General features: G+C 43.9%; 1 protein-coding gene across 1 annotated transcript in view; it reads right to left on the bottom strand.

The window, feature by feature from the left end:
* Lrfn2 (leucine rich repeat and fibronectin type III domain containing 2) overlaps window positions 1-22,520 on the bottom strand; it is a 166,604-nt gene that overhangs the window by 2,663 nt on the left and 141,421 nt on the right. The gene's annotated exons all lie outside the window — the stretch shown is intronic.

Raw genomic sequence — 22,520 nt, 5'->3', positions numbered from 1 at the left:
CTGAAGACTTCCACCTGAGAACTTGTGGGGACAATGGAGCTGACAGTTATAGACAACCCATAAGAGTACAGCCCTTGGGGCTTCCATTCTCATCCTTGCTGGCCAATGAGGTCCCACCAATCAGCACCTTAGGTCTTTTTGGGCTTTGCAATATTCTCTTTATCCAGACTTCATGACCATCTAAAGAGACAATAACTGCATTCTTAATTCGCAGAGTAGAGAGAAATGACTGAGGTTCAGAGAAGGTAGATGGTTTGCCAAAGGTTACATAAATAGGACTATCCCTCACTCCTTGACAGATATGGGATTATGTTTTCTCCTTTTAGTGAAAAAAATCTTTATTGGTAGGGGGATGGCAAGATGGCTCAGTGGGTAAAAGAGTTTGCCTCATAACCCTGGAGTCTTCATAATGGAAAATCCACTTTCCAAAGTTTGCTTCCTACTTTCATACATGTGTCATTTCATATGTGCATGCACACACATGCACACACTAACAAACCAGTGATTTTAAAAGAAATTCTTCTTTTTATTATACTTTATTTATTTTCTGTGCAGATAGGGTGATGCATGCATTCATGTCTTGAAACGTGTGTGGAGGCCAGAGTGTTCTCTCCTTCTACCATGTGGGACCCAAAAATTGAACTTAGGTTGTCAGGCTTTGAGGCAAGTATCTTTACCCACCAAACCATCTTGCCAGACTATAAAGTTTTGTGCTTTGTTGTTGTTTTGTTTTGTTCCAAGTGCTCACTAGCCTCGAGCTGATTAGCCACCTATTTCTCAGGAGCACTGCTCAGAGTCCTCTGGTTCATAACCACCTTCAAGATTCCAAGATTGTTAGGTTCTCTGCTTGGAAGGATCCAAGATGGGTCGTGGTATGACCAAGAAGACACTGAGATCCACCAGCTCCTTCTTCTGGGGTCCAGGGGTACCAGTTGGAGCAGATGCTAATTAATCTCAGTAAGAACAGAGCTCACTGGTTACTGAAAGCAAGGCAACCTGACATGCTCCTTGTTTGTCCTCTAAGTTCTTCAGGGCTGGCTTGCATGATCTTCATTTGCAAATGGGGAGGCAGAGCCAGATGAGTACACCCCTGAGGGGGAGGATCCTGTCCCTGTGCCTGAGACACTTGCTATAAAGCACAACATTCCACACTTAATGTGTCTAATCTTAGTAGCTCTGGGACATAGGATCATGAGCCTAGAAGTCAGTTTGAGCTTTACTATATTTTCTTGGGGAACAGAAGTGCCTATGTTATCAGTACAAACAACTGTAGTGGCAGAGTGGGGAAGAGTGTTGACTCAGTAGTAAAGAGAGCTTGCTGCTCCTATAGAGGACCTAAGTTCAGTTCCCAGCACTCATATCAGATAGCTCATAACAGCCTGCAACTTCTGCTCCAGGGCATATGACACTCAGCATACATGTGCACATACCGATACACACACATACACACACACACACACACACACACACACACACACACACACACACACAAAAACAGGAGAGAGAGAGAGAGAGAGAGAGAGAGAGAGAGAGAGCCCAGCTGGCAGAATCAAGATTGCCTTTACCAGTAGCAGCCTCAGTGTGAACTAGCAATAGTTCTCACTGGGCCTCTCTGTGTGCTTGGAGATTATACACATTGATTCATTCAATTTATTGTCACCTCAAAGGAAGTTATTACTTGTCCCCCATTTTTATTACTCCCACTTAGAGAGGGAGGAAGCTGCTCACTTGTCACTTTCCTTTTGGAGAAATAACAGAGCTAGGACCAGGATGTACAGATATATATACATGTGTGTGTGTGTGTGTGTGTGTGTGTGTGTGTGTGCAGGCTAGAAGAAAGCCATTGTTTCTAAGGTGTCTTGTCTGCCTTGACTTTTTGAAATAGCATCTCTCACTAGCTTGGAATGTACTAGTTAGGCTAGGCTGGCTACTCAGCAATCCCCAAGCATTCTGGTCTTATCTCCACTGAGGTTTTCATGTAGTTTCTGTGGCCTGAACTCAGGACTTCAGTTCACAATAAGAGCTTTAATGACTGAGGAATCTTCTTAGCCCCAGGAATGACATTCTTCTTAAGCCAAAGCAAGACCATAACTGTCTTCAAGCATCCTGTAGTTCAACGGCACAAGAGAGCCCATGTGAAGTGGGTGCTAGTCAAAACTTAGAGCTTTAAATGGAGCTCATCTCCTAGCCATGACTTTTTTTCATACTCCATCAGAAAAGCTATTCAGTCATCCTTGAAGCAATTCAGAATCCTGGGTTTCTCATGCATTCCTGCCTATACCTCAACAATCAAGTATCTCTATAAGCTTTCCAGCTCCACACGTGGGCCTCTTCAACTTGGGACCTGGATGTAAAATAATTTAGCTCCTGAGATACTTGACAAGGGACAAGAACTACCTGTGATTCACAAATGACTATCAAGCTCCTCATCAGAGATTGCAACCTAGGCTACCTCTTATATAACCCATTAACTTTTCTTGCTCAGGTAAGAACATCCCAAGTCAGTCAGAAACTGTAGTGGCAGAAGGCACATCTAGAGCTCAGCAGTTGAGAGTATATACTACTTTTGTAGAAGATCTGATTCAATTTACCAACACCCACATGGTGTGCCTCACAGCTGCTTGTAAATCCAACTCCAGTGGGTCCAATGCCATCTTCTAGACTTCACAGGCAACTACACTTATATGTATATAGTAACACATAGACACACATACATACACATAATTAAAAGATATTAGTGATATCTTTAAATTACAGGTCATGGCTACTCTATGGGATCATTTAACATGTAACTAACCATGACTATTATAAACATTTCAGAAACAGTTGAATGTTTTTGCTCATGCAACAGCCTCCCATTAATTCAAGGTCAAATACACAACATATCTAGTGTAGTTCTGGAAGCATGCACCTATGCCATATCACATGACACTGAAGCCTTGATTCTGAACACACAATGTGTACACATTCTACTACCTGTGATGTCACACCAACCAAGGCCAAAAAATTCTGCATGAAACACCTCACACTAGACTATTGTATATTTTAGTGTTTTTTACTGTACATGCAGAGAGTTCTGCTCCTATAGAAATATACTGGTTTAATTATAGAAAGCAAAACTTACTATTTTTTCCCATCCTTGCCTAGCATGTAAGTATCAAATTATGCATCTTTGGATTGTATTGTGTTTGATTTTAAAACCTGCTGTTTGAGTTGCTGGCTTGAGTTTTATAAAAATTCAAATTAAATAAATTTTTGGCTTGGGATTAGGATAGAATTTCTGTCAATATCTTTTGAAATGGCCATAAATATCCTTCTGCCATTTTATATTATGTATTTATGCAAAGTGGCATTCTCAGTATTGTAGATTACAAAATCAAAATATCAATCAACTCTGAAAAATGTTGAAGATACTCCACATCCTTCAGTATCAAATATTCAGCCAAGATTTAATTCTTTATTTAAAAATAAACAAGTGCATCTATCTCATTAGTATGCAAATTTGCATTGCTCTTCATCACATGGTAAAATTATATTTATACCAAGGAGTTGTTAAAAAAATCAATCTCTTGATGGTCTGTTATCAATAAGTCTTTGAATTGTATGTCTATATCACAGACCTACATACCTGGAATCATGTGATTTTCTTCATCAGTAAGGGGTTCCAAGTGGTAATAGTTTAAGAATCTATTACATAGGAAAACAAAAGACTATACAAAAGGACTGATTCATTGAAGAAAGGGCAGTTAAAGCACAGAAGACCAAAATGCAATAGCAATGACCATGGCCAATATCAGGCAAGGTGTCACATTTCACTGCTCCAAGGAGGAGAGAAAATCATGTAAGTACAGTCCACAGATGGATACTGGTCTACCTAATGTCTGTCCCTGCACAATGATCAGACAATACAGAAACTAAGAAAAAGTTCTACATCAATTTAGCACTGGCTGTCACATTCAAGCATGTGATAGGTTTCCTGAGAATTTATTCTGATTATAGTCTCCTAAAATCCTTGGTCTTCAACAAATTATGAAGAAGCAAAATGAATCTACTTAGTGAGTGCCCTGACAGTTGCTAATTTAGAAGATGGCTTCTTAACATCATTCAACATTATGGATCCCCTAGTTCTCCTGTACCTGCCTTGGTAAGTACTAGAATGGGGTGGGTGTATTTCTTTTCACTTTATAAAAGATTTAGCAGCATTTCTTGCCTCTAATCATGAGGTATCAGATATTACATCCTAAGCCCTGACAAACTAAAAAGTTGCTAAACATTACTGAAGATTCCCTAGAAATAAAAAAATCACACCTTGTTGAGATACAAAGGCCTATAGAATTTGAATCTGGGGTAACCTCAGAAGGTGGCAAAAAAAATGAATAGGATACCCAATATCCCAGTGCCACGCCCACAACCATCTGCTGTTATCCACCCTGGTGAACCTGACTGAAATGATTCCATGATCACACTGATCAGCCTTCAAGAAGATAAATCAAGGATTCAGGAAAGAATGGGTCCTGGGTCAAAAGACAGCAGTTAACATTCAGACGGGTCATGTCTCTGTCTGTGAAAAACATATTTTTGAAGTCTGAAATGTTATTACTGTTTTGTTGTTGCTTTTAATGTACAATAGTGTTTTGCCCGCATCCATGTTGTGTGGTGGTGTTGGAGCTCCTGTAACTGGAGTTACAGACAGTTGTGAGCTGCCATGTAGGTGATGAGAAATTTTACCCAGGTCCTTGGAAGAACATCCAGTGTTCTTAACTGCTGAGCCATTTCTATAGCCCATTTTAAAAATCATTCACCCTGGTAGTATCCCCATTAGCTGAAAGTATGAACTGCTATTTTAAATTAAGATACTTCAAAGTGTTATGTTTAATTAAACTCACATGTTTTAAACACAATTTGAAACATAAATCCAGTGCTTTAAAAAAAAAAACAGGCCTAAATGGCAGATTCAGAGCCTCTTTCTCTCTCTCTCTCTCTCTCTCTCTCTCTCTCTCTCTCTCTCTCTCTCTCTTTCTCTCTCTCTCTTTCTGACTACAGATACAACATAACCAGCCACTTTTTTTCTCCTTTATGAGGGCCTACCTAAACTCTCAGACTGAGTCAAAATAAACTCTTGCTTTCTAAAGTCCTTCTAAAATTCTTTTGGGGGTATCATGGCGCCATAACAAGTCAAGTAACTAATATACAAGGTTTCCTATCTCTATTCATATTTTCCAGCATCCCTTGCAGCTAAGTCTACATGTTATGTTTTGGCAAATAGATGGGAGGAAGTCATATGTGGTGGACTTTTAAGAGCAGGGATGCATCCCCAACATGTTCCTTCTGATCTGCACTAGCCTGTGTAGGGATTTACCTTGGCTGTCTAGAGGATAATAAGTCAAAAGCAAGTATCTTTACTAGTGTGACATGCTGGATGTTAGAAAGCTCAAGGTATTAAATAGTGTTGCACTGTTCTGCTGAAATAGTAAGGCTTCCCTACCTCATACAGTTCTCTGGTAAGATGAGGAAATCTGAAAGGTCTGTCATTTGACAGTTAGCAAAACAAGAATAAACATGGGTTTGTGCTAGTGGAAGGGTATATCTGAAGGGTAGCCCTTGCCTCTTTTAAGTTATCAACAAACACACACTCTTTTATCTTCATGGTTCCTTCAGTCTCATCTCCCCCAGCTTCTCAGATCCATCCATTTCAGAAACTTGTCTCCTTTCCCTCCATCAGAGACATACCACTGTTGCCTACTGAGCTGCAATACTCATTTAGTGAGGTCCTGTTAACTACTTGCTTTTTTCCTGTTTTTGCATCCCTATCACCCAACTTCACAGCCCCACATCTACAACCCATTCTGAATAGCCTCTACATTTTGCTCCCATAATAAACAAAATCCCATTAAACAAAGGCAGATAACCTGTCATCACCATCACCTAGGCCCATGAGTCTCAAAGTGGGTTGCTTCTTCCCCAAGTAGACAGGAGCTGGGATTGGTTCAGTGGTACACATGTGCACACTCACAAGTTCTTACCCTATTACAGCTACACACAGCTTGTATCAAACAGCATCTCTACTTTATGCAGTGACAATTATAGATGGAGAAGCTTAGCCCCAAGTAGATAGACTACTTCTCACACTCCAACCAGTCAAAAGTGATGGGGCCAGTGTAACAAGCCATTTGGCCCTCTTTATCTGCATGTGCTAAGTCTCCAAATTCAATACATTATACCCTAGAATTATTTGAACAAAAGTTTGTGAATATATGCATGTGTGTGCTGCCTATATTTGTCTCTGTGTGTAACACATGTGTGTGAACATGTTTGGGTGTGTCTATAGGTATCTTTAAAGTTCATATGGAGGTCAGAGCCATACTTTTAGAGACATAGTTTCTTCATTGAACTTGGAGCCCAATGATTGGCTAGACTAGCCTGGGTATCCAGAAAACTCCAGGGTCTCCTGTCTCTGTTCTGCTAGTGCTGTGGTTACACATATATAAACACTCTCTGGTTTGCTTGATTTTTACATGGATTATTGAATCTAAACATTTCTGCAAGACAAACTCTTTGCCCACTGAGCCACTTTTGCAGATTCAGTACATTTTTTTTTTCTGGTCAATACTCCTGAAACAAACAGCTCTCCAATTATTTAGACAATATTGACATTGTTTTCAGTACTGAAAGAGGTATGTAGGAAGGACCTACAGTGTGCTGAGGCATTGTGCACATTACATGTCTATAAAGCACTTGAATGTAAATTTTGGTGTATTAAAGAGGTGCCCTGTAATCAGTTGTCTTCATACACCAAGGATTAACAGCACTGTATAATCCTGAACATCAGGGTAGAATTAGAGCATCTGCAGAATTAGAACTTGCCAGAAAACACATTTTAGTGTTAAAGCAGACTGTTTTATAACAACTCACAAAGAAAAAATATACAAATAATGGCCCAATGGACATTTATTGATTCTTACTAATGTTGACACTATTCTGAATGTTTTGTACATGTTAATTTAATCCTTTTAGCAACTCTATGTGTAGGGGCAGGGAACTATCAACCATCCCTATGAACTGAAAAAGAAATCAAAGTGCGTTGAAGAGAGGTGACTTGCCCAAAGCCTCACAAGAGTAAGTTTATGTTCAGCCAAGATCTGAAATCCGGATTCAGTTTTCAGAACAGTTCTTTTTTTAAAGCTGTATATGAGGCTTGTTACCCAGCCAGTACAGCCAAAAGGGCAAGTTCCAGATCATCCAGAGACACTTTTTCAGAAATTACAAAAAGAGGAGCCAGAGAGATGCCTGGACATTAAGAGTGCTTTTTGCTCTTACACAGGACCCAGGTTTGGTTCCCAGCACTCTTGCTGGGTTATTGCAACCACCTGCAACTCCAGATCCTAGGTATCCAGTGCCTTCTTCTAGATGCTATGGAGTATCCAGCATACATGTGGCATCCAGACATACACATTCCTACACAGAAATAAAAAAAAAAAGAACAAAGCTCATAAAAAAGATAATTGGATAATTGAATGGTGCTCCTGAGGAAAGACATCTGAAGTTGACCTCTGACCTCCACATGCAGGTATACACAAATGCATGCACATTTGAGCACACATATGCTCTTATACACATAAACCAAAATACATGTGCACACATACCCTAAATAATACACACTGTAAAACAGCCATGATGGACATTATCTGAAGATCAAGTTCAAATCCTATGCCCTGGTCTGCTGGATAAGCTGCCTTCATGGGACATTCTTTTGGGATGGATTGATGGATGGGTGGATGGATGGATGGATAGATAGATGGATGGATAGATGGATGGATGTGTGTTAGCATAGCTTCCTGTCCTCAAGATGCTCTGGGGAGGCTTGCTGATTCCAGCCTCCAAGCACACAGCCCTCATGTGAATACTCTCAAATATGAGCTGTCATTTTATAATGATGATACTAAGTATGGATGAGGGTGGGGCACTGACTGAAGATGCTATAGGGATTACCAAGCTCCTGTGGTATCCTGCTTTCTGTCTTGCTCTGTGAAGAGATATCTTTCCTGCTAGTAGACAAGAGAAACCCACTCAAAATGTGTCCCTGTTGTGCTTCTACTGATCCTCCCAGACACCCCTGACTCTAAGAAACAGGCTGGCAGGGACAGAGCAAGGCTGTAGAGAAAAAAAGAAATTAGGAGAAGACATCTCTGTCCCACCTTGGGGTGGAAGGGTGGTCACTAAGAGTTTATAAGAGGAAGCTGGAAGATGAACATCCTCTGTTCCCACCCACTAAACATCCCATATTCAGACTCAGACAATGAGCCTCTGATTCATTGACTCCTGTGTGAGCTGGGGCAAATTACCTTCACACTCTGTGCTTCAGCCACTTCTGATGTTCTAGAATGCTGCAAGTATATTGCCAGAATGAGCTGGTTAGCAGGGTATTGCTGCCAGAGAACTTTGCCAGTAGGTCCTCAACTATAAATATACACAAGGTTTAGCACACAAGCTCCCTGGACTCTGGGCTCAAATCCTCTACAACTCACTGGCTGTGTGTTTGTTACTTCATTTCTCAGACCTTTGGTCTTACAGTTTGTAAAATAGCTTACAATCTTGCTTACAATTATATGAGGATGATGTGTGAGTATGTGTACCCTGGCCCATGTGCGTGCGGGTTGGGGGGGCATGCAAGTGTGCACATGCACACATTCATTGGCCATAGGGATCACTAGGCAAGAGAAAGCAAATGAGGCTGTTGTCAGCCATGAGTCTATACTAAGAAGTGAGCACTTGAAACCATGTCCTTAAGGGGAGCTGTCCAGAGTGGCTAGGCTCATAACTTGTCTACCCATCTACTTTACCCTGTCCTTCACCACCTCTGATCCTTCCTGACCTCTTAGTAGATTCCTACTCATAGGCAGGTTGACCAGATGTACAAAAAGCAGTATGGCATGGAGACATAGAGGTTCCTGGGGCTCACTGGCCAGTCAGTCTAGACAATTGGAGAGCTCCAGGTTTAATGAGAGACTGTCTCAAAAATCAGGTGGAGAAGAATAGAGGAAGCTGCCAGTGTCAACCTCTGGGTAGGGCTATGTCTCTGTGAGGTGGATGGAGCTGACAGTGATACCTCCTAGACCTCTCTACAGCTCAAAGGCTTTCAACACAACTGAAGCCCAGAGCTAGTTTTATTTGGAGTCCCCAGAGACCATTACCTTCTTTCCCTACCCTTCTACCCACAGGATACCCACCACAGGCTGGAAGAAGAGCAGTCGCTCCTTGCAGTGGGTGATTTACTGATGTCTTTATCCATACTCTGATATTTCATGGCTCCCAGGGCTTTGCTGGAGTAAATATGACCTTTTATCCTTCGCTTTGTTTAAGACTCAAGGTCAACAGCCCAGCTGTGATCTACCAGTTACTTTGTCTGCCAGACATCCTTGCATCAGAAGCTCACACCAGATATTCACGCTCCACTCTCAGCCCTTCTTGCCTGCCTGGCTGGTGGTGCCAGGGGTAGAAAAGCTGTGACCATGTGGCTCTGGGGAAAAGATGGCTCTTGGAGGGATGAAACCAGGCCATTATTCTCTGCTGTCTGCCCCAAGTCTGCTTGTTGTTAGGGTCAAGGCATGGCCTGTTTTTTTCAGTCTGCTCAGAGGTGGGGATAGCAGCCAGTGTAGCCGTGACTCAAACAGTAAGTTATAAATTAGAACAGCTGAGGGCTAGCTCAGCCATCAGCTCTGTCTGCATGGAGAAGACCTGCATCTACCTGATTTGGATGGACTCTTCAGTTCCTCTAAGCCATGCCCTGTCCTCAATTCAAAGCTTTCTTCCTCAGATATCATTAGCACTGCCTGGAAACTTCTTGCACTTGTGTAAGTGCGACTCATCTGAAGTGCCCGCCTACTTTCTACTTATATGTGGGTGGATGGCAGGAGAGTCAGCTGGGATCATACATTCTGTTTTCTCACAGCATCTTCACTGACAGTGGATGATAATTCTGGGGGTGTCAGCAAGGAAGAGAGTAGGGAACAGGAGAGTGTGAAAGTGAATGGAGTCACTGGCCTTGACTTAAACATGTCATTTATAACCTTCACCCCCAGATTCACCTCATGCCTCAAATTCTCTCTTGCCCTGAGAGAAGTGTAGAGACACTCTTTGTAGAGTATGGCAGGCCAGGGTTCAAACTTTCTTTCTTAGGAAGCCAGATATGAAGAGATGAGCTTAGGGCACATGCCAGGTCCTTTTGTTCCATCTGGGAACTTATTCACTGCTGAGCCTTCTGGGGGATGTCCCTTCTCAATACACACACACACACACACACACACAGAGAGAGAGAGAGAGAGAGAGAGAGAGAGAGAGAGAGAGAGAGAGAGAGAGAGAGAGAGAGAGAGATGAGGCTTGTCCTTATGGCTGGCTCCAAACTTATCTTTGTATGAGGACCACCACAGCAATGTGGATCGCTGGAGTGAGGGGTGGGTTGATGGGTAAAGGAGAAGGCTGGTATGCATGAGCTTGGACTGTCTTGTTCTTACTCTGGTTGTTTTTTCAGGTTGTGAAATTTGAAAATTAAAAAAAAAAGTGCCATGTTAAAGCCAGAAGAACCAAGTCCAAGATGGTTGTGCTGATCAAGTAGCTGGACAGAAACCAAGGACCTTGGCTTTTCCCTTTTCTCCACACAAAGCTCTCTCAGGCTTTTGGCCATATATCCAGGAAATGCTCTGTGCTTTCTGTAGCTGCTAAGACTTCCACTGTGCCCTTCCTAGCACCAGCTTCCTCTATTGTCCATTCCCCCAAAGGAACCATGCCAGTCCCTCCCAGTTTTCTGCCCACTATAGGCAAAAAAGCAAGCAAACAAACAAATACCTCTAACTGCAGAATTTTGGGTCCTTTGACCTGTGATTGTTTAGGACGGGGTCCTCTGAGCCTTCTCACATGTAAGGTGAGGAGAGCAGAGTATGAGTCTCAGCCACAGCCCACCACCTGGAAGCTTCCCCAGCCCCTGTCCTGAGAGAGAGAGAGAGAGAGAGAGAGAGAGAGAGAGAGAGAGAGAGAGAGAGAGAGAGAGAGAGAACCACTGACTCCCAGCCACACCCACAGGGAGTTTTCCAAGCTTTTTCACTCAGACCTTCTTGGCAGCAGTCAGAGTCGGGGGAGGAGATGAGCACAGGCTGGGAGCAGCCTTGGCATCAGCTCAGCGAGCACGAGGTGGCATTTTGATGGGTGGTAAAAATATCTCCCAAGTGTTCAGGGCCAGCTGCCACCCCACCAGCATTGTAACTTCTTAGATTCTGTCCCCATGCCCAGAACCTAAAAAACCCACTCTGTCCACATGCCCTAGGGAATAGAGCACAGGTCATCAAGCCCCTGATCTCAGGCCACTCTTATACCTGTAATAGCTGCTTCTGTCATCATGGCCAGATACTAGCACAAAAAAAAGCCTTTAAGCTTCTAGGGAAAGTGAAGGGCTGTCAGAAGTGCTGTGGTCTGCCTCGTGGGCTAATTAAACAGTATTATAAATAATGACTCTCAGGGCTGCTGGGATGTGGCCCAGTGAGTAGAGCAGTTGCTTAGCATGCAAGAGGCTCTGGGGGTCCATCCCCAGCATGGCATAAAGCAGGTGTAATTATACAAGCCCGCAATCCCAGCATTTAGGAGGTAGAATCAGAACCAGAATTTGAAAGTAATCTTTGGTTACATAGAGAGTTAGGCGCCAGCCTGAGCTACATGAGACCCTATAAAATGTCTTGTAATCAGAATGAGAAAAAAAAAGGAGAGAGAGAGGGAGGTGAGGTACATTGGCCGGGGAGCTGGGTCAGCAATGCCGTAGGAGGCCCGGCTACACACTGAGAAGTCAGAATGCCTGCTCCCCACTAGGAGTCTTTGAGGGGCCACAATAAGGTTCCCCAACAGAGAGAAACATAGCCAGGGCTCAGAAGACTCGAGACCACCCTGTCTGGAGACATCTCATTTACTCCCACATCACATCCTAGTGGCCTTTGCATTTATGTGGATGCTAAGAGTCAAGAGGCTCTCTAGACATGGCAGGCCTCTCTTCCATCAAGAACTAACCTATTCTATCCATATTCTCCATCGTCCTTCATCACAGTACACCTCTGCCCTGCTTTCAAATCTTCAGTGGCTCCTCCTCCTGTAAGATAAAACCTAAGCCTATGAGGTCCTTCCTGATGTAGTCCTACCCCACCCCCAACTCACTCCCAGCCACTCTGCCCCAGAAGCCCCAGAATCCTTGCTGCCTCTCTAACAGGACAGCAGCGGGACTGGCACATTACTACCCAAGGACATTTGTGTGCACAGACCCCTCTGCCCAGCTGTTTCCACCACTTCCGGTCTCTGCCCCCATTCTACTCCTGAGATGCCATCTCTGAGGATGGCACAATAAACGATAGCCCGAGGCTGTCTCTTTGCTTTGTTTTTCCCAGTACACATTTAAAGTACAATTTTAGAGCTAGGCGTGGTAGCACACCCCTTTAATCCCAGCACTTGGGAGGCAGATGCAAGCAGATCTCTCAGTTCCACGACAGCCAGGGCTACACAGACAAACCCTATCTAGAAAAGCAAAAATTTATATTAAATCTAATTCATTAATTAAAATAACTATATAAAAATTTAAAGATTTATTATATACACACACTACATATGTAGTGTGTGTGTGTGGGGCGGGGAATATGTGTATCAGAGTGCAGGTGCCATTGGAAGCCAAAAGAAGAAACAGATCCTTAGCAGCTGGAGTTACTGACTATTGTGATCTGCCCAGTGAGGGTGTCAGGAACCAAACCCAAGCCCTCTGCCAGTCCTCTGCCAAGGTAGTACATGCTTTTAACCTGAGGCTCTCGCCAGCCCCTAAAAAATTGTTTTGTGTTTTAAGGCAAGATTTTCTGTAGCTCGGGATAATTGGACTCAAGAGTTTAGGATGACCTTGAATGTCCAATCCTCCTGCCTCCACCTCCTGGGCCCTGGGATGAGAGGCACCCACCACCATATCCAGTTTTTGTGATGCTGAGAATTGGACCCTGGGCTTTTGTGCATGCTAGGCTACACTAATGGGCTACATCCATCACCCCATATTTTAAATTCTTCCCCTCCTCTCCCTCTCCCTCATAAGTGTGAAAGCTTCTTCAAAACCAAGCCTTTGGCTATATTGTTGCAAGCCAGGAGTCTTGTCCAGAAACTCAGTAACTATTTTCTGCCTTGCCTTCGCAGCAAAGAGAGACCACATACTGCAACTCTAAGCAGAATAAACTTCTTCTCCCTTGTAGCTGCTCTTATTGGATTGTTTTATACCAGAAACTAAAGTGAAACCAGGGCAACCAGGAAAGAGAGGAGAGCAGAGCCTTGCCTGCTCCCAATCCTTGTGTTGGTTGCTCACACTCAGCAGAGAGGTAAGTAAGATAAGGGCCTCCCAGGCTGCTCTGTGTGGGGTCTTCCCACAGGCTCTGCAAATTGTCTCTTTGGAGAGTTCAGAGCTCTAGTCTCAGAGCTAGAGATGAGGAGCATGTGGTACAGTGAGGCTGAACCAGGAGCTCTGGGTTTCTCTCTCTCCATATAGGGACCTACCCAAGCACTGGATTGCAAATGCTCTGTAGGCCAATGCCATCCATGAGGCTGTGGCCCCAGCAGTGCCTGGGGATGTCTTAGAGTCTAAACCATCAGATGCCCAGCCTGAGCCAACTCAGTAGATGGTGGTGGATGACACAGCAACCAAGGGGTCCTAAAGTACAGTCTGGGTTGGAGGCACAGCACTACAGAACATCAGGCAGAGGTCAAATGCCTGGACACCATGCTTCCCTGTCTCCTGCTTGCCCCAGCTGTCTCAAAGAAGCTAGGTCCTGTGAACACTCCTAGGAAAGGCTAGCTATCCAGCAGGTATTTGGTATTTGGTACTGCTCTGAGGCCTGTGGCCACCAGCACTGTCTTCAGGTTCCTGATGCTCCCCGAGACTCTGTTACTTCTAGACCACTCAAACACGCATGGATACCACAGGGTTGCTTTATTCTTACTAGGAGGGAAGAGGATGCATTTTGGGGGAGAGAGGGGTACAGAGCTACCCCTAACTTCAGAGATGTCCCCAGCCAAAAATCTCTTCCAGAGCAAGGGGGATGACAAGGAGAAGAATTGGTCACCTCTTAACAGCCCCTATGGCATTTTTTGAATCTGATATGTGTCACCTTTGAGCAAGTAAAAGGGACAGGATAGGAACATGGTGGTGTGATCAGCCAGATCTCTGTCTGACAATGGACCCTTCGAAGTATCTCCCTATGCACAAGCCTGTTGCCGATTTTGAAAGTCTACTGTTGTCACTCCTATGTGTCCATTGGAACTTCCAATTGAATGACAGATATTTTTGACCAGGTAAACATACTTTCTACCTTGGTCACTCATCAAATCAGTTGTCCCTTTTATAGCTCTCCTGGTGTAGGGAAATGAAGACACACAAGTCAACCTGGCAGATAGACAGGACAAGGTTGTCCAGAAGGGAAAGGACTAGTCCTTCCAGTCCTACTTCTTCTTGGCTTCAGTACGTCCTGGTCCTAGTAGTTCTTCTCAGTCCTACTATTTCCTAGTCTCAGTACTTCTTGGTCTCAGTACTTTCTGGTCCCAATAACTCCTGATTCCAGTACTTCTTGGTCCTGGTACTTCTTGATTCTAGAGCTTCCTAGTTCAGCACTTCTTGAACTCAATACTTCCCGGTTATAGTACTCCTTGGTCTCAATATTCCCTGTTTTAGCACTTCCTGGCCTCAATAATTCTTATTTTCTAGTTTTTCCCTGTCCCAGTACTTCTTGGTTCCAGTATTCCCTAATCTCAGTACTTCTTGGATGACTATGAAGAATACTCATTCAAACTCATTATGTAGTTCCTTCTCCACCCCAGACCATGAAACTTGCAAAACATAATCTTGATCCATTTTACAGATGAACAGAACAAGACTGAAGACAGTGGCATACTTTGCCTTTGGCTGTAGGATTAGTAAATGAGTCTGAGTATAAGTCAAAGGCTTCAAGAGTTCTAGCTGCCCCTTCATCTTCTCTATATTTTGAGCTGTACCAAGCTTTGCAGAAATGTGCTATACAATGGAATGGAAGTCATTTTGGCTCCTCTGATAAATCCCTCACCTTTCCTTCCTGTGTTCCCTCTATATAGAAAGGACTTTGGCAGCTTGGCTCCAGCAGTCATTTGGTACTAGGAGGTGACCTTAAGGGCAAAAACTGAATTGAGGGTGGTAAGGGAGAAAAACAGAAGCGGGCTGGATCCTTGGTCTCAAGCCAACCTAGAAAAGCAGAGCCCAAACTCTCTTTTCCCAGACTCTTCTTTAAAAGATGGTGTACTGGTGAGCCTCCTGTTCTTCCTCTTCCTCTTCCTCTTCTGCTACTGTAAGGCTTCTTTGCTGCCATAACCTCTTGGTATGCTTTGGGTTTCAGAGAGCCACATCTTGCCCATATTTGTTGCTAAGTAGCCCCAGGTGGCTGTTTCTGGGTAGAGCCAGGGTTTGGGTTGGCAACCTTGTTGCTGGCTTATACTGGCACTTGAAATTATGAAGAAGTGATGCTGACCAGAAAAATCCCCCCAAACAGAGGCTGAAGTAGGTGCCTGGCCCATGTCACAGCTTTCCAGGACATTAGGGGGCATTAGTAAAATGACTCACAGGGTGAATCCTAGGATGGGTGGAGCCAGAGCTCATTCTTACCCTTCCTATCCCTTCTACTTGTGGATTCATGATTTCAATAGGAATAAAACTATGCATCCTCCGAAAGGCTGACTTGATGTGACCTCTCACAGCAGCATTGGCCTGTCTCTCCATTCAAATGACACATATTCCTCTTTCTATCTCTGGGTGCTCAGCAGCCCTTCAGGAAAAGCTGGCCTGCCTAGGGACATGGGCAAGTCCTGATTGCAGACAGAGGACCGTGCACCTCGCATGTACCCTTCTCCCTTCAGGAAACAAACATCTTGATTTGTTCCTCACTTGTCTGCAAACTTTCAGGGTGCCAGAGAGCAGGGAACTGAGATGTGACCAGATGGAACTGTGGTTGTGTAGACTCCATCTTTATATCCCTTCCCTTGGGCAAGGTAAAGGAGATGACAACATAGCAATAACAGGCATAAAGATTAGTATTAACTATCAGCTTGTCAAGCTCTAGAACCATCTGAGAGACAAATCTCTGGTTAGTCTGTGAGGAAGTTTTAGGAATGGGCTAGCTGAGGAAGCTGCAGGAAGACCAGTTCACTGAATGTACTAAGTGCCACTCAGTGGATTCCAGTACAGGACTTAGAGAACTGGATGAAGCAAGCTCAGCACCAGTATCCATCTCTCTCGGCTTCCTGACTCCATACAATCTGACCAGCGGCCTCACAATCCTGCCCCAAGCCTTCTCTACCCTGAAAAACTGGACCTTCAAACTGATTTAAGAGTCAACTCCTCCTTAAGTGACTTTGTGAAGTAAGCAATCCACTCCAGTCCCTGAACAGCTCATCTGTATGTTCCATCCTCTAGAGGTGAGGTGTCCCATCAGCCTAGAAACTGATAGAGCAGAAAGAGCTTCTGCGGTTGCTCCCTCAAGGGGGATAACATACCTCAAGGACGCTCTTGTCCCTACATTGAGGTGCTGGACACATCACACACAGGGTGAAGACAAGCCTGTAGCCTAGCTGGTCCCACTGAGCTGTGGGTAGTGAGCTGGTTATGCCTCGGGCCCTCTCTGGGACTGCTTCCAACATCTCATCTGCTGGCAGATGTTCCTGACAGCTCTTAGAGACAAGTGTTTGTGAATGTCACTTGGGCCGATAATGACATGCAGGGCACTTAACTTTCCATGTTACACCAGAGATGAGGCTTAGCTGAGATGGGCTGTCACTCTTTCTGGGCGGGGGAGGGGCTGTTCCTCCCTCCCTCCATGCTCATTGTTCTCTCGTTTGAGGGGTACCCATTAATGCTATTCTTTCCCTAAAAGGTCTGACCCTGATGATGTGAGATGTGACTGTCAATCTTCCCCAGTCATACAGGAAGCAAACCAGATGGTAATCTGAGAACTAAATGACTCCAGAGTGTCCCAGTGCCTTCCTGCAGGGCTTGCCTGTGCATCAGTGGGGAAAAGAAGTACCTGGGTGGGAGGTGGCTATCTAAGGCATCTGATAACGAAAGTTTTCGTGACAAGTTTTCCTTGGTCACCTGAGATTATTCAGGTCTCACCATCTGGAGAGAGGCCAGAACCTAGAATGTTCTGGAATGAGGCCTAGAACCATATACATCAGACATTGCTCTCAGCTCCCCTAGGGTTTGGTAGAACCTTTGGGTATCAGTTAGTGACATGGATCTGGGTTAGGCTATGCCGTCTGAGCCTCTAACATGATCACTATCTCTGACCTCAAACTCTGGGGCTCAGGTGCCTGGGAGGTCCTAACACAGAGTCCTGCACAGTGAATTGCACAGAGACCATGCTGTCCTGCTGAAGAAGAGTCTTGGGCTGAAAGGATTGGTATCACACTAGTTAGACATTACTACTCCTACCTCCCCATCATCACTGGGAGGGACTTAACTGGATTCTCCTGGAGCCCTGGAAGCTCCCAGATCATCATGGTTGATGCTTAGGCTGTCACAGGGCAGCTCTGAGGACTGTTTCCCTTCTGTTTATCAAGTGTGGAATTTGCAGCCTATATGGGGTCAGACTCACCAGTAACCATGGGTGGGAGATGTCTGCGCTGGAGCAGCATGAGGTGGAGCAGAAGAGGCAAAGCCAGATTCCTTGAGCACCAGGGCCAGACCATTTAGGAAAAGAACAGCATTGATGGGGATCCTTCTGAGGGGAGAGCAGTGAACATGGGGAGAGGAGCGACACCCAGCCAGGAAGAGCGACATCTCATCTCAGCTAACCTCACCTGTGAGCTATGCAGGGTAATGCTAGTGGGATTTTACTCTTGTGATGGGCTAGTGCCTGTGTGTATGTGTGTGTGTGCGTGTGCGTGTGCATGTACATGCATACATGCACTAACACATGTATTTGTGCATACATGTTACATACTGCCATCTTCTATTCATAAATGCTTTCAGTAGATCAGAGGAGCTGGGATCTTTTTCTAAGTCCTTTTATCTTCAATGTCAATTTTACCTGAACTCACATGGACTTCTAGAATCTCATTTCTATGCTGGGCCATTCTGTATTACACTCACTACAGCTCTATTCTGGCCATTCTGAATTAAATACAATATAGCTCTGTTTTGCTCCATAGAATCACAACCTCCCCTGACGTGAGCAGTGTGTGTCCTCAACACAGCAGAGAACTACGGTGTCTTTTAACACTCCACTGGTACATGGCTGCAATGTCCTTGTGAGCAACAACTTCAAGTCTGGGTAAGAATTCAGAGCAAGTCCAGTTCTCCTTACCTTGGACTTGTATGGCTATACTTACAGCATACTCTTTGAAATAAACAGATGAATAACAAAGATGACCAAGACAGATAATAGGTAGATTACAGGTGGATATATAGACAATGATAGATGATAGATAGATAGATAGATAGATAGATAGATAGATAATTATAGGTAGATAGATAGATAGATAGATAGATAGATAGATAGATAGATAGATAGATAATTATAGGTAGATAGACAATGGTAGATAGATGGATGATAGACAAGTGGATAGACAATGATAGATGATAGACAGGTAGAAAGACAATGACAAATAATAGATTAAATAGATAGGTAGATAGATAGATACATAGATACATAGAGAGATACATACATACATAGATATATAGACAGACAGATGATAGGTAGGCAAGCAGATAATAATACATTATGGGAGACGAAGGGACTAGGGCCCTTCAATTCCTTTCAAGGGTATACTTCAATGATTCCAGGACCTCGGTCATGTCTCCACCTCTTAAAGGTTCACAGCACCTCCCTGTACTGCCATTCAGGACACCCAATCAAACCATAGTAATAGACCTGCCTTTTTCTGACTGTGTGACCTTGAGGGACTTTTGTGATATTGTCTTGCCCCTTTATACTTGGTGAGACCAGGAGGGCTAAGTGAATAGATTCTGGAAAGCTGTGCCTCATGTAATCAGTGAGGCTGCAATAATGCTGGCGCTGGTGATTGCTCCCACTCTCCTCCGAGAACATAGTCTCCTTAGAATTTTCTTCAAAGCTTTGGACATCTATCTTCTTGCAGATAGTGCTAAATGGACTAGCTAACCTCTTTCCACTTCCTCCCCTAGGACAACAGAAGATAATGATCTTGTTTCTGACTGCTATTACTTTGGCTAGTATTAACAATATTAACTGAACCCTATATCCTGTGGCTGCTCAACATGAGTTAATACTACATGGAGAGGTTTCTTGTCTATTTTGATTGTTTTTGTTTTGAGTGTGTGTGTGTATGTGATGTGATGTACATACATGTGTAAACAAGAATGTGATAAGCTGTTTCACCACTGCGCCAGGAATTAGCCTAGCTCCATATCCCAGTGCTGGGTTACGGACATGAGTCATCCATCATGCTTGGCTTTTATGTGAATTTTAGAGATCCAAACTCAGGTACTCATTCTTGTGAAGCAAGCACTTTACCAACTGAGCAGTTTCTTTAGACTCTATATGAAGCATTTTTTTGTGTGTGTGGTATATCATCTAGTCATGAACAGCCTTAAGGAGTTAGACTTGATCTCTGCAACTTGTTTGTTAGTTTTGTTGTTTTAATTTTTAATACTTCCTTTAGTCTAGTTTGTTAATGTGTTTTGGTGTTGTTTTATTTTGTTTTGTTTTGAAACAGGGTCTCACTGAGTAGCCTAGTATGATGGGGAATAAGAATGTCCCCCCATAGGTTCATATATTTAAGTTCTTAGTCATCAGGGAGTGGCACTACTTGAGGAGGATGAGGAGGTGTGTCCTTTTGGCATAGGTGTGACCTTGTTAGAGAAAGTGTGTCACTAGGGGTAGGCTTTGAGGTTTCTGAAGCCCAAGCCAGACCCAGGATCTCTCTCTTCCTGCTGCCTGCTAATCCAGATGTAAAGCTCTCAGCTACTTCTCCAGCACCATGTCTGCCTGAGTGTAGCCATGTTCCCTGCCACGATGATAATGAGCTAAACCTCTGAAACTATAATCCAGTCCCAATTAAATGCTTTCTCTTATAAAAGTTGCAATGGTCATGCTGTATTTTCACAGCAATAGAACAGTGACTAAGACACTTAGACTGGCCTGAATCTCACTACATAGAGCAGGCTAGCCTTTATCCCCCAGAGAACTGCCTGAATCCACCTCCCAAGGCATTGGTATTAAAGGCCTGCACAACCACACCTGGCTGGACACTTTCATTTTATTTTTCCTCTCCACATTCCTAGTCAGCCAGCAGAGAGAATAAATTTGAATCTTCCCTTGAGTAACAGCAGGAACCCAGCTTCAAGGCCTGGTGCCGCTCCAGGCCTTTATGAGCCCTGGTGAGGGGAGAAGGTGACATCTTCATGATAGTGACATAGCCACACTACTGACGTATGCCCATCTCATCCCTGTGCCCTCCTAACTCAAGCCTTTCGTTAATGCATGCCCAAGCCAGCCACACAGCTGGTGGCTTTTGGCTGCTCTGCTTTTTATCAAGTCAAAGCTACATGACAAATTCACACTTGAAGAAAATGCACTTATTTTCCAAAAGGTCAGCTTCACAGGCTATGAAAAAAATGTAAATTAAATAAGGTCTGTGTTCTACCTTTGCAACTGACAAAGATGAAAGGCGTTGCACACTCGGTATGGGAAACTGTGGTCAAGAAGAACATTGTTATGTGCCGCCTATGAAAGAGTAGATAAATAATCAAGCACAACAAGCAAGTGTTATAATTGACTTGTTAAGTCAATAATTCAACCCTGAGGAGAATGTGTGGTGAAAACTGGCATTTCACCAAATGTATTTTTACTTTGGTACAAAAAAAAATTCCATCATGATATTACTTTTAATACTGAAAAACAAGAGGTGACCTAAAATTCTAGTGGTTGAAGGCTAACGGTTAAATCAACACAAAATATTTTAGTACCATGGGGACTAAGCCAGCTGAGGCAGCTGAAATCTCAAGTGGGAAAGACAAAGATTTAATAATGATGTGGATGGACCACGCATGTCATTCTGATCTGGTATAAAACAGAGGCACTTCCTATAGCCTTCCAGGGAGATCTGCACGGTGGGAGGACAAGGTGGTTTAACTGCTCCTTCTACAACCTTCCTCTCCTAGTTTTCTATGAAGACTAGTTTATCAGTAGAAACACCACACACACACATACATACACACACACACACACACACACACACACAGAGAGAGAGAGAGAGAGAGAGAGAGAGAGAGAGAGAGAGGGAGAGAGAGAGAGTGAGAAAGAGACAGACAGAAAGACAGAGAGAGACAGAGACAGAGAGAAACAGAGAGACAGAGACAGAGAGAAGCTTTACAACTCCCTTTTGAGAGAGTGTGCAGCTTTATAACTCTGTCTTTGATACATGTATGTCCAAGCTCAATTCTAACACCATCTCTTCTATGTGCTCTCTGCCATAAGGACATTCTTAGCTCTGTTGTATCCACTGTGTTCTGGCCTTCAAGGACACATTGGGTTCTTCCTTATCGGTTCTGTCTCTATCTAGAAATTGATCAACCTGGAAGCCCTCCATGACACTGTAGCCTCTGGGGTCATGTGATGAGGCCTATGGCTCTATTCCCAAACTAGTCATTCTGTGAGCACATCCTGAACCAGGATTCCACAGGCTACCACACATTCCCTAAGCAGTAGGGTACAAGTCACAGCCTTTTTTTTTTTTTTTTTTTTTTTTTTACTGAAACTGAGGCCAGAACAGGAAGAGACCCTCTGAGATCACCCATGCAGCTTCTGGTGTCTGTTTATGGCTCCTGTGATATGTGATCTCTTTCTATTGCTGTTTCCTTTCTTGAGCCAGGCTCTCACCATGAAGCTTTGACTGGCCTGGAACTTACACACACACTGGCCTAGTAACTGTGTTCTTCCTGCCTCTGTCTCCAGATTGCTGAGATTATATCCATGCATTAATAAGCTTGGCTGGGGTATGTACTGTTACTGCCCTTGTGTTGTTAGCTTAGGATGACCCTTGACCTTCACAGACACTTTTCAAAGTCAGTATCATTGACTCCATCTCCATAAGGAGCCTGGGGTCCAGAGGGTTAATGGACAAGATAAGGCTCGTCTAAGATCTGGAAGGACCCTATGAGCTTATGAGTCTCAGGCAGCCAGAAATGGGCCAGAAAGGGGAAAAAGAAACAAAAAAAAAGGCAGACATTTCTGGAGGAAAAAGGCAACCCAAGGCAGGACTCAATCCAGAGGAAAACAGAATTTAAGGTAATCAGAAACTGAACATATGGGGAATTCATGAGGCCTTTGATGCAGTCATGCCTAAAGTAGATTCTTTTTAATGATTTTGAGTTAATGCAGGATGGCTCCAATACTCACTCTTCACCTTTCTCCCTCCCCTCTTCTCTCTCTCTCTCTCTCTCTCTCTCTCTCTCTCTCTCTCTC

The sequence above is a fragment of the Mastomys coucha genome, unplaced genomic scaffold, assembly GCF_008632895.1.
Source record: "Mastomys coucha isolate ucsf_1 unplaced genomic scaffold, UCSF_Mcou_1 pScaffold3, whole genome shotgun sequence".
Classification (NCBI taxonomy): Eukaryota; Metazoa; Chordata; class Mammalia; order Rodentia; family Muridae; genus Mastomys; species Mastomys coucha.
This window is presented reverse-complemented; position numbering and strand designations above follow the sequence as displayed.